Source organism: Myotis lucifugus, unplaced genomic scaffold (assembly GCF_000147115.1).
Source record: "Myotis lucifugus unplaced genomic scaffold, Myoluc2.0 scaffold_3, whole genome shotgun sequence".
Lineage (NCBI taxonomy): Eukaryota > Metazoa > Chordata > Mammalia > Chiroptera > Vespertilionidae > Myotis > Myotis lucifugus.
In genome coordinates, this window is record NW_005871051.1 from 11,400,920 (window position 1) to 11,414,388 (window position 13,469).

Genomic DNA, 13,469 nt, shown 5'->3' on the forward strand with positions numbered 1-13,469 from the left:
ACCCCGGCCTCCTCCTTACACATGCACGGTTCTTCCAAGTCCTGACCCTCCTGTGATGCTATCAACCTGCCTCTGCAAACATTTCCCCCTGGTTTCAGAGACACCACACTCTCAGTTTCCCTCTCATTCTCAGTCTCCGTCTTCCTCCTGTCCTTACTGGTCCCCTCATCAAATGGGGACACTGCCTAAGCTCTCTTCTCCCACTACAGCTGCATGTGGTTCTTCGGGTCAATTTATCCAGACTTGTGACGTCAACAATACTTCTATGTTCAAGCCTCCCAAATGTCCACCTTCAGTCTCAATCTCAGGCCTGACCTCTGGTCCCAACTTCTTGTGGGACTAATCTACCCTGGCATTCTCATGGCCAAATTAAGCTCAATTTGTCTAAAATCATACGCAGTTATTCATTCAATTAATATTTGCCGAGTGCTGGACAAAGTACTAGACACTGGGAGACGGTAGCAAATAAAATCCTTTAATGAAGCTTCCATTGACCACAATGTCCAGCTCTTTAACCTGCCGCTCTAGGCCTTTCACAATCCTGACATCACTTGCCTGTACAACTTCTCACTTCTCTTCCATAAAATATACTCTTTTCCTCCAAACTAGAATGCTATTTCTCAAATGTCATGCTTTCTCAACTCCAAGACTTTGCCTACAGTCATCTCTGAGGTACACTCTTCAAGCTCCAATGCTATCCACTCTTCCACAAGCATTTGTTGACCCTAAAACAGTCTGCTCTCTCTTTAAACATCCACATGTCTTTGGTACTGCCCCCAACACATATACCACATGCTGCCTGTTCTTTCTGAAATGATGATCACATTTACTATATAATTTATCAAAAACCTATTTTGTGCCGGTTACATCGCTTGATACTTTATATCTCTAACTCTCACAATGTTCAATGTGAGTATTATTATCTCCATTTTACAGATGAGAAACTAAGGCCCAGAGATATATAAACTGTCTAAAGTCACACACCTACCCTACTGTACTTACATCAACTTGAGAACAGCAATTCTACCCTATTTCATTTTTATAATCCTCCACTGGGCCTAGAAGTATGGCCAGGGCACAATGGGTGCTTGGTAAGTATTTGTTGAATGAACAACTGCATAGAGAGTGTGTTTGCACAGCAGTGACAACTGTAAATATAAAGACCACTCTGGGTTTTCTGACAAAAGCATATGTGAATTCATTATAAGCTCACTGAAGTAAAATTTGACATGCTTTCCAAAATATTATGTTGACTTGAGCTTTTAAATTTTTTCTTGGTAGAGAAAGCTTGTAAGCTATTGAAACCAGGTTTAAAAATAACATGGCAAAGGTCAGGTAGCAAAAGACCTCACTCAGACCTTTCACAGAAACAAAAGCACCGAGGCTGCACTTGGGGGCTATTTTGTAAACCACTCCAAATCAGCAGCTTAGCTGGTCTCCTTTTCCAGCGACTTCGAGCTCTAGCTCTTTCTAACACCCGTAAGGGGATGTTCCTTTGAAATACCCCCAGACAATCCATTTAAAGCATTTTTCAGTGCATCTCTGCGCTTGTTTATTGTTTGCCACTTGCAAAATCATTGAGGCATTTGATGCCCCAAGAGGTTTTCCCAGAAACCAAACTAAATATAAGCCTGGCACTTCAAATCTCAGATTGCTTTGTTATTGAAGGCAGTGATGTTATTCCGCCCCTAGGTCAACCGCGGATTGAAGAGCCAAGGCTTTTGATTGGGAAACCCATTTTGTAAAACCAACAAGTTCCAATGTCCTGCTTTTAGAAACAAGACAGACTTCAGTTATGTAAGTGTCCAAAAATGCAGAGTCCATGTTTTCCATTTCCCTTTACCTCCATGGCAGGGAACAGTGATTCAAAAACAAACCGAAATGCCATTCAAATTATCTTCTTCCCAGGACTGAGATGAAGACGGTGAAAATTTCCATCATAACAACCGCATGTTGCTACAATCAGCCTCCAACTGCAACAGGGAATAACTGACCAGTGTCCGTGTAGGTGCCCCCTGAGCAAAGCCAGCTGGCCTGGGCTGAACATGTGACAGACTACAACAACAAAGGTAATGACACCCCCAAGGAGGTACACTAAGACCCAGATATGCAAAACACCCAAAAAGAGCTAGGGAAGTAGCTTTAGATTTAAAGATGTCATCAGCTCATATAACTTCTTAGAATCTTCTACTTGAACCTGAGTACTGGTGGCTACATTTCCAAGCGCAATACAGAACTGAACGTAATCCAATTTTCTCACAAACTCCTCAAATTCAGTTAACCTGAGCAAAAATCACTTGGCTTTACTGAAAATAACTACCTTCACATGCATGGTTTAGAGTACAGTTTATACACTGCTTGGTGTGCTTCTTTTTTAAAATATTTTTATTGATTTCAGAGAGAGGAAGGGAGAGGGAGAGATAGAAACATCAATGATGAGAGAGAATCATTGATTGGCTGCCTCCTGCATACCCCCTACTGGGGATGAGCCTGCAACCCAGGCAAGTGCCCTGACCTGGAATCGAACCATGACCTGTTGGTTCATAGGTCGATGCTCAGCCTCTGAGCCACGCCAGCTGGGCGTTGATATACTTCTTGATAAATACATGTAGTCATCTCACCAGAGAGAGGTGAATAAAGCTGCAGGACTATTTTAAAGATGATGAAAGAGAGATCAAGATGACTCATCTATAGTCAAATGAAGTCCCTATGGGGAAGAAAAAAGAGTCCCTGGAACCCCTGTCTAATTACCAAGTCCTGTGAGCCACCCAAGTTCAATTACCTTTTGAATCACTTTTGTTAGAAGGACCACAAACAAGAAGTAAGGTTAAATCCAACCCATGTGTGAGCTTCCCAGTTTTGAGTTTATTCAGTGGGACAGAGGTGTAGCAATGGCAAGAACACAAATTTCTGACACCAGAAAAGGGTTCATGTCCTCGCATTGCCTTCTAAGCTGAATGACTTCCAGCAAGTCAGGCTGACTCAGTGCTTCTGGGCCCCTATTATCTGCAAAATGAAAATCCTGCCAAGGCCTGCCCACATCTACCTTAGAGAGATGTGAAGCACAAATGTGGGTAATGCACGTGAAGTTCTTTGTAAAATCAAAAACAATTCCCATCCCTATTAGAAGCTAGCTGAATCCTAACCACACAACCACTTACACTCGACAAGCATTTACAAGAGGATGGACCAGGCCCAGTACCCAAACACTATGCTAGATGCTAGGAACACAAAACACAGCTCCTGCCCTCGAGTTAGCTAATGGGAAACAACACAAAACCAAACGTAAAATGTGCTTCCACAGAAGTAAACAAAATGGGTAGATAACCAAGGAATCATCACTAAGCAAGGGACAATAAAGCAAGGGTCTTATGTGACAGAACACAATTAAATGACATAATAATGTGTCTTCATATAGATGACTTCAGTTGAAAGAAACCAAAGACAAAGGAAACAAACAGAACCAATGTACCTGCTCTAGCAATGGGGCTTCCGTCCTGAAGCTGTCCCAACAGTAATAGCTCCAGAGGTCCCACCCAGGAGAGAGTCTGGAGTGAACTAACAGCCGCACAGATGGGAGGCAAGAGTGCACAGAGCTTCTTCACAAGCTGTCCAAGTCTTTCTGACCCACAGACACACCTGCTCAACAGAAGGCCTCTGCTGGATGTTAGAGGAAATGAATAATCGTCTCACTTCCTGTTGACTTCAATTCCTTAGGTCATTGCAGCTGGTTAGCAGGAGGAAGACTACTTACAACTCTAACCTTCAAAACAACAACCAGCTTGTAAGTTAGCACATATTTACAAAACTGCTTCCTGTGGGTATTCATGGTGAATGTACACGAGAGGTAATTAACGGATTTTTTTTCTTTCTCTGCTACACTTGAACCTGCTAAAAAACTTAAGCCTGGGTCTTTGTTAAATGGCACCTGGAGAGAGACAGCCCGTGATAAGATCAAAAGGTGACTCACTTCTCATTCGAAGGGACAGACACACTCCGTGGTGATAGGCTGCATCCATGACCCCTCCCTTTTGGAATTAATCTGTGACAATGACGTTGGCTACAAAGGCAAAGCAAGGCTGGCAAAGGCAGACAAAATACCGTCTTTGACCCTCGAAGATAAGGACAAGGTAAGGCAAAAGAGCAGGATGCGTCCTTGTTATTGTACTATGTACAACGTGAAGGCCAGAAAAACCTCTGCCCATCATATGGGATAAAGGAAAAATTTACAAGGTCTGAAGAAGACAGTAGAAACTATACTTTTGTCTCCAAATCTGGGTCTAAATTTCTTTTATTATGGACTATTATTAGCATGGAATGAATTTTTACCAAACAACCCTGCAGCGAGTAAGCATTCTGGAGTTGTGCTCTGGAACTCTGATTGGCCCATATTTCCTTAACTGTTTTGATCTGACATTAGAATGATAGGCATATGATAGTTGGGACTCCTTCAATGTGGATGGACACGTGTTAAATGTAGAATGATGTATTTAATAAAATAAGAACAATAAAGATAGTTCTTATAATTCCTAAGCCAAGACCAAGATTAAAGGTCACAGCTAATACTTACTGAGTACTTACTAAAGGGCAGTCATTATGGTAAGCCCTTTCTCTGCATTATATTGGTAAATCCTCACAACAACCCTACTAGAGAGCCGGTATTATCATCACCACTTTACAGATAAGGAAATCGAGATTTAAGAAATAAAGTACATTGTTCAAGGTCATATGGCCAATAAGTGAGTGGAAGCAAGACTCGAAAATGCACACATAGCCCTGGCCAGTGTGGCTCAAGTGGTTGGGTGTCATTCAGTACACCGAAAGGTTGCCAGTTCACTTCCCTATCATTTCCCAGTTAGGGCACACGCCCAGGTTTCGGGCTCCATCCCCGGTGGGGTGCATGCAAGAGGGAGCTGATCGATGTCTCGCTCTCACTTCCTCTCCCTCTCCCTTACTCTCTCTCTAAAAATCAATTTTTAAAAATCTTTAAAATGCACATACAGTCCTATGTCACAATTCATAGCAAATTGCTTTGAGATAACACAGCTAAAAATTTACACACATGATGATTTGAATTTTAGTGTCAAACACCAGCAACTTTAATGTTGATTTTTAAATATTACTGTTTGTTAATCCCACAACTCTAAAAGTTAATTGCTAAATATCATCTTTATACCCAGGGAAAGTTTATACTTAATTTACCAAAAAAATCACCTCTGTAATACTTCTGTGTCATTGGAATGGTGGATGAGAGGTCCCTGAACAAACAGAATAAAGGGCTGTTCTCTGAATAGCTAACCTCGATTCTCTTAGTGACCTTGGACACAATATTTGGAATGCCTGCAAGGGTATAATAACTGACTTCATTTAGGCCAAACAAGTGCTTTTGCAAATGTTTGCACAGTCCTAATTGCACAAACCTTTTACTGATGTTTCCCTAAGACATCATTTTTCATTTAGCCAATAAATACAAACACTTGTAAAAATGTTTGCTTTTTAAAAACCTGGAAATAAGTGTTTGTGTCAAAAGAATTAAAAGAAATAGTTTCAAATCAGATGTGACTACAGATAATTCAAACACATTTTGAGTATTCAGGCATGTCCAAATAAACTGCCTCCTTCTAAAACCAACGTAACTTTTTTTTTGGGGGGGGGGGGTTGATGGGGGGTGAAATATCAGTGTATAAACAAAATAACAAAGTTGACACACAACTTTCAGTCTTATTTCTTAAATGTACTAGAAGACAATAAGCCCAGGGTTCCATATGACCCCACTACAGGGAAAATATAGGCATCATATCTAACTTTCAATGAAGGGCAATTATGTTGGATCAGAAGATCTGGAATTAGAACACCTGAGCTTGAACCTTCCATGCACTAGTACCAGATGCAGAATTCTGGGCGAGTCACTTGAACCTGAATTTCAGGTTCTACCTTCTTCACAGGTTGTTTTGGAGTGTGAATCAAATGATAGATGTAGTGCTTTGTGTACAGGATGGTAATGGGGGGTTTCTATATGGTCCCAGGGAAAGGGTCACCATATTCTCTTTCATTTCCTTCCACTATAAACCAACTAACTGGTGAAGAGAGTGGTGAGAGCAATGAGTTCAGGAAGCTCTGGGAAAGGTTTTAATTTAGTCAAGGGTCCCTCCTGCACTGTGCACATAGCAGCATGAGGTGCTATGCATCGGCTTTCCTAGTGGTCCTGGAGTGAAGGGATTCCAGGGTGCAAGGTGCACGATGACTCAAATGGAGTGTCTCTTCTTAAAGAAGAAAAAAATAAATAATACCTCCCTTGTCCCCCAAGTTCCTCCACAGCTAGGACACTTCTCCCTCCTCCCTTTTTCTTCTAAGTTTCTTGAAATGTATTCTTTATATTTTCTGACTCCAACTCTCACCACCCATTCGTTCTCCCCTAGAAGCGATCTGGTTCTGCCCGGCTGAAACCGCACAGGCAGGGGTTAACAATTTCCTTGTTGCTAAACCCAGGAGACTTTCCACTCCCCTCCTGACTGACCTCTCAGCAGTATTTGGCCTACTGAACACCCACTCTTTGCATTGCTCTCGTGAATTCACTGACACAGTCGGTCTGGTATTTCTCCTTTATCTCTGGGTGCTCCTTTCAGTCCCTTCCAGGAGCTCCTTCCTCTGTCCGTATCAAAAATGAAGGCATTCCTCCATTCCCCCGTGACCCTCCTAATAAGTTCCTCTTCCTGAATGGTCTTCTCTATTCCTGTGGCTTCAGCTACAATCCACGTGGTAGATGAGGAACGGACTGTTCTGAACTCTAGACTCACATATGCAACTGCATTTGGTTGTCTCCTAGCTCCTAACAGACACAAAACCAAACTCCTCATCTCCCCCTGGCATTCTCCCCCTCCCCCTGGCATTCTCCGTATAGTGAAGAGCATCATCATCCACTCCAGAAAGATGAACGTCCCCTTCTGGCTCCTTCACCCACAATCACTCCAGATCAGCTGGTCATACTGATTCTGCCTCTACAAGATCTGCAAAATCTATCCACTGCTCTCCTTCGTTACCGTCTTAGTTCAGACACCACCATTGTCTTCTGGCAGTCAGTCTTGCCCTCCACGAATCCATTTGCCACACTGAGCCATTTCTAAAACTAAAACCCTGTTATCTTCTGGATAAACCACACTCCTTAACATTGCTTGTAGGGGCTCATGGCCACTTACTCTCCTGGGCTTCTCTCTTTAATCTCCCTCTCCTCACACCTTCCTGCAACACACAGGCACGCAACTTGGATGTCCATTTTGGTCGTCCCTCTTATGTGCTCCTGTAGCGCCCTGATGTCCTCAATTATCGTATTTCTCACTCTGGGTAAAATAGCCTGATGACTCCTCTGTCTGCCCCACTAGATGATAAGCTTCATGAAGGCAAGAATGGGCCTATTTTGTTCAATATTGTATTCCTAGCTTCAAGTTCAAGAGCTCTGTGCCATGGCACAAAACAAGTGCTCAATTCTTACATGTTTAATCAATGAATCCCTAAAGGCAGAAGAGAAATTGTTCTGGAAAAGTTCAAGTGCTGATAAAAATGGACCAAGAACATCTGGGAGGAGATCATTTAGCTAATTTCCTGGAGCATAAAAAGTGCTGGTCACATTTCTGATGTTTTCTAACCTATATGTTCCTGTTCTGTGACTGAAAATGTACATTTATAGTCACATCTACAGACCACAAGGTGAAGTGGACATTTAGCAAATTTCCAGTTAGATAAATGTCCAAACACAAACCAGATAAGGCAGAACAGGCAGCTTTAGTTTGTACTGAATTATAAATTGGTTACGCTAATCAAGATAACTGAACAAATAAATCTCTACCACACTCAGGTGGCATATAACCTGGGAATCCAATTTGAAACACATAACTCAAATTAACAGTTAATGAGTATCTGAAAAACAAACAAAATGTTAATGAAAATAGCAAGCCTGATATCTCAATGCAATAGTCTCTATATTTTGACTTTGATTTCTGCTCATGACTCATGTTGCCATCAAAATTAATTACACTCGTGGACCAAATAAAGTTCTTACCTTACTGTCAGTATGAAAATAAATTATGTGGGCTTTTTATTGTCTGTTAGGTAATATCTACAGTGGCCAATGAAAGAGAGCAAACATCATGCATGGAATTGACTACTGGTGGTCATTTTTATCATCTTCTCAGTCCTCAGTCCTCTGAATTATTTAGCCTGCACCAGAAGCTCCAAACTGGCATGTCATTTGGCTACTGATAAACCAAATACAAAATCTACCCTAAAAGAAAAAGAAAGAAGCAATTCTTGCTAGATGTCCCTCCAAATGGTTTAGAGCAGCGGTTCTCAACCTTGGCTGCACATTAGAATCACCTGGGAATCTTTTTAAAATCCTGATTTCTGGGCCTCATCCTTCGGAAATTCTGTTTCCTTGTTACTAATGTTGTGGCTTCACCCCATAACAAAGAAACAGAATTTCCGGAGGATGAGGCCCAGAAATCAGGATTTTAAAAAGATTCCCAGGTGATTCTAATGTGCAGCCAAGGTTGAGAACCACTGGTTTAGAGAGAAGAGTCTTCTAAAAACACCTGCCCAAGGTTTCTATTAAAACCAGGTGTTCCAAAGCTAGTAATGAGAGTAGCACCCATCCATACACCTGCCTGCTTCTTAATTGACTTCAAGTACTGTAACTAGGCTCCACACATGATTAAACTGGACTAGAGCATATCAAGTATCTGATACAATATTAGCTTCGGATGTTTTGGGGTTTTTTTAACGTATTTTTATTGATTTCAGAGAGGAAGAGAGATAGAAACATCAATGATGAGAGAGAATCACTGATTGGCTGCCTCCTGCACACTCCACACTGGTGATCGAGCCCATGCCCTGACCTTCCCAGGAATCCAACTGTGACCTCCTGGTTCATAAGTCAGTGCTCAACCACTGAGCCAACCAGCTGGGCTGCTTTGGATTTTTTTAATGAAAATGTTAATGGCCTAGGTCCAGCTTGGTTTTCCTAGACATAACATGCAGAGTTTTCATTTTTTCTTTTTTATTTTGCAGAAGGTTACATATCCATCATAGTTCTTTATTTTCCACTTGTATAACCAAGGTCCAGAGCCCAAAGCCTAAAATCCATCTATGGAAAAACAAACACTTTTAATAAAAATTCAACCATGTACCTTCCTTTCCTATTATTTCAGTATGATATTCAGTGATCCTTCTACCACAAAGCTTTCACTGATCACTCTATTAAGAAATAAGTTATCCAACTTTATTTCCAACCTTCCAACAATATTTATTATTTCCTATCTCATAGTTTTTCTTTTAAAAGAATCAATTTCAGTGGCCATACCACTGTGAATGTGCCCGATCTCGTCTGACCTCAGGCGAATCACTTTCTGCCACATATTTAAGTTACTTAATGGATTTTTATTTTCTCCATTATTTGAACTAGACAATGTTTTAGATGCATTGTATTCCCCAAAGCACAGAGACTTAACTGCTTTCAAAATAATGTTTACAGACCATTGTGATCATAAAAAACTACTACATGTTCATCGTTCAACATTCTGAAAATACAGAAAAGTATAAAAGAGGAAATAAACGATGCCTATTCAATGGCCCCTTTCTTAAATAGGTACATCGTTCTGGTTGTTTTTTCTTAAACATAGTTGAGAACATACTGTAATACAGTTCTCTATCCAGTGGTCGGCACACTCATTAGTCAACAGAGCCAAATATCAACAGTTCAACGACTGAAATTTCTTTTGAGAGCCAAATTTTTTAAACTTAAACTATAGAGGTAGGTACATTGTTATTAACTTAATTAGGGTACTCCTAAGCAGTGATGGCGAACCTTTTGAGCTTGGCGTGTCAGCATTTTGAAAAACCCTAACTTAACTCTGGTGCCGTGTCATATATAGAAATTTTTTGATATTTGCAGCCATAGTAAAACAAAGACTTATATTTTTGATATTTATTTTATATATTTAAATGCCATTTAACAAAGAAAAATCAACCAAAAAAATGAGTTCGCTTGTCACCTCTGACACGCGTGTCATAGGTTCGCCATCACTGTCTAAGGCTTAGGAAGAGCCACACTCAAGGAGCCAAAGAGCCGCATGTGGCTCGCGAGCCGCAGTTTGCCGACCACGGCATCCTATTTGTCCCCCATTTAACAATAATTTGTAAACACCTTTCTATAATTAAAATTCTGCATACATATCTTTCTAAATGTCTGTATAACACCATATCTTTTGATGATACCATAATTTGTTTCAACTGTTCCCCTGCTGTTGGGCATTTAGACTTGTCAATATCTGACTTTTCTAACCAAAACGTTGAAAACATTTGTGAAAATTCGTTTTTAAAACATTTATCATAAGTTCCTTTGGATAGATTGCTAGAAGTGGAATTACTGGATCAAGGGGTAGGAACATTCGTGAAGTTTTTCATACACTGAGCCAACAACCTTTTCAGAAAGGTTGCAAACCCCTCACAGCATCTGAGAGTGTCTGCTCCACTGCACACTTACTAAAGTGGGGAGCTATAATTTTTAAAAATCTATGCAAACATGAAAGCTGGAAAAATGTACCTTGCTATTGCTTCAATTTCATTTCTTTGATTAATGGTAAGAGAAAGCATGTTCATATGTCTACGCGCCGTTTCATTTTCTTCTCTATGGATAGCCTGTTCCTGTCTTTTGCCCGTGTTTCTGCTGGAGTCTATTTGTTTTCTATTGCTACATAATTCATTTCCACAAACGTAGTGGCTTCACACAACACCCGTTTTGTATTTCATAGTTCTGGAGGTCTGTATCTAGGTGGGCGTGGCTGCATTTTCTCTCCTCGGGGTCTCTATCTCAAGGCTGCAATCAAGGTGTTGGCCAGGAGGGGCCTTTAACTAAAGGCAGGGCCACAGAATCCAGTTCTGAGCTCAATTTGCTGGCAGGCTCCAGTTACCTGTGGCCCTAGGTCTGAGGTTCCAGTTTCCATGCTGGGCAACCCTCAGCAACTCGAGGCCCCCCACATTTCTCAAGGTGGCCCCTGTTCCTTCGCAAGTGTCCCTTCCATCTTCAAAAGAGCAACAGCAGGGTCAGTCCTTCTCAGATTCAAATCTCTCTGATTTGCCCAGGCAGAGAAAACTCTCTACTTTTATGGGCTCCTGTGATTACATTAGGCCAACCCAGATAATGTCCCCTTCCTAAATTTAACTGTGCCATATAAAACACATTCAAGGGATATTTCATCATGCTTACAGGCTCTGGGGATTAGGGCATGCAATCTTGGGATATGGGCATTTCTAGAACTGTGCCTGCCATAGACTCTTAGGCACTATCTTTTTGTAATTTGCTTGTGCTCTTAATGATGTCTTAATTGCATGCATTTGCCGAATAAACGAATCTTCCTGATGACCGCCAAAGTTGCATTTTCACGATAGCAAAGGCAACTGTGGATTGGGTTGCTGTGTGCTAATACATAACTTTGCTAACACAGGTACTTTCTTAAATTTGTAATCGTGGGGAAACTTTTACAATACACATTATATAAAATTGGCCATCTAAATCCGTTTTAGGTGTACAGTTCAGTACCGTTAAGTACATTCACACTGTTGTGCAACCAATCTCTACAACTCTTCATCTTGCAAAACTGAAACTCTATACCAGGTTAACTATTCTACATTTTACCCCCCTCTTCCCCAGCTCCTGGCTACCACCATCTTACTTTCAACACTGCTTTACTTTTATTTTATGTATTTATTAACAAACACGCATATAGCAATTGCTACATACACGGTCGAAGTACTTTAAAGATATTAACGCATTTATTCCTCATAGCAATCCTATGAGTTCAGTACTGTTCTTATCCCCATTCTACAGAGTAAGAAACGCAGTAAGTAAATGGTCCAAGATTACAAATGGGAAGTCACCACGAAGGAATTCAAACCCAATCTGGCTTGCTAGTTCCTGCTATCAACCACTACATTGTGAAACTATTCACCGTAGAGACGTCATCAGGCATCAACAGTATTTCCTTGATGTGTACATTTAAAACACTTCTCTATGTGCAATGTAACCGAACATTCTTCCACTAACTAAAAGGAGCTACATGTGACCAAGGAACTACATGTCTACTGACCTTTTAGCCCAATGATGGTTCAGGCATGTTCATGAAGTTAACCAAACAAAAAAAAACACGGTCCTGTATTTATTTTAGGTACTCCAATTATAACTTGCACATGGTAGTTTATAATAAAATAACTTAGGAATGAATACAAATCACAATTCACTGTGACGGCTGAAATGAAAATATTACAGAAAAAACAACAACAAAAAACCCAGGTGTTTCTCTTTTCCAAGGAGGAGCAAAGAAAAGGAGGATGAAAACTTCCCAATAAGTTGACAACAGCACACAGCTCAATCTGTTTCACCTGGGAAATTCAAGTCTGCCCTGCTTTGCAAGCCACAACTCTAGAACAGTCCTAGCGTGTCACTCACGTGTGTACATCGGTAGTAACCCGTTCCATGGGAGGAGAGGGTCTGAAATTCCCTTATCCTGCTTTTTTTTAGATTAGTAATTCTCTCACAGGAGACCAAGCCATGCTTGCTGTCAGTTACACAGTTGCATTTATTTACATTAAAAGTGAGCGGAGTCGACGGAAGGAACAACACTTGTGTCTCGGGGAGCCCAGCTTGATGTGAGGTCAAAGCTCTGCTGAGGTTTGGCTTCTTGGACCCAGGGGTGGGGGTGGGGTTGGGGGTGGGGGCTGAAGACAACGCACAGGACAGGACCAGCAATGGCACTGCCTTCCACTTACACACCGAGTCCATACGAACGAGCAGACGAGGCACCAGGGAGTCTCCCCTCACCCATCACCCATTGCATCTTAGTGCAGCCTCCAGAATGAAATAAAAAAAAAACAGCGCCTGGAAGAAACAGCGAGATCATCACCGCTGCCCCGGGGAGCGCTCGGATATTTACCACCCTGCCCTCCCCACCCCGCCCCCAGCGGGCCAGCAGGCTGCCCAGAAGCTGGCAGATGCTCACCTGGCCCCGCCGCTTTCCTGCCCTTCACCTGCCGGCCTGCCGTCCACTCCGGCTCGGGCTGGGCTTGCAAGACCCGCCCGACTCGCGGTGACAGCCCGGCCCGGCCGCGAACCATCCCCGCCCGGCAGCGAACCCTCCCCGACCGGCGCTCTGTTTACCAGCGCGGCTCACGGTCCCACTCGGAAAAACTTCCGCCCAGCAGCCCGGGCGGCGCGACCCGCAGCACAAGGTTCCAGGCCGCGAAGCCCTCGTTCCTGCCGAGGACCAACCGCCGGCGGGCCACACCCTGCGGCCTCCTCCCTCTTTGTTTTCCTCCACGGTGTGCATCACTCACATGTTGAAAACAATGTCATGTGCCGCCGAGTCTCCTCATCGCTCCTCCCCACACCCAAATGCTGTGTTGCAATTGGAAAATTCACTTGG

General features: G+C 42.2%; 1 protein-coding gene across 6 annotated transcripts in view; it reads right to left on the reverse strand.

Annotated features, from left to right (window-relative positions):
• The window catches only part of PLEKHM3 (pleckstrin homology domain containing M3), a 164,968-nt gene extending 151,609 nt beyond the window's left edge, over positions 1-13,359 (reverse strand). For 3 of the 6 annotated variants that reach the window (XM_006082453.3, XM_023760714.1, XM_014462152.2), the window contains exons 1-2: positions 13,047-13,359; positions 12,821-12,925 (exon numbers count right to left, since the gene is read on the reverse strand). The gene's annotated coding sequence lies outside the window, so the exon portion shown is untranslated. Of the gene's footprint in view, positions 1-3,472; positions 3,646-12,816; positions 12,926-13,046 lie in introns of those variants that run through there. The other 3 variants (XM_023760703.1, XM_023760706.1, XM_023760710.1) reach the window with 3 other exon arrangements.
• Between the last annotated feature and the right edge of the window lie 110 nt (positions 13,360-13,469).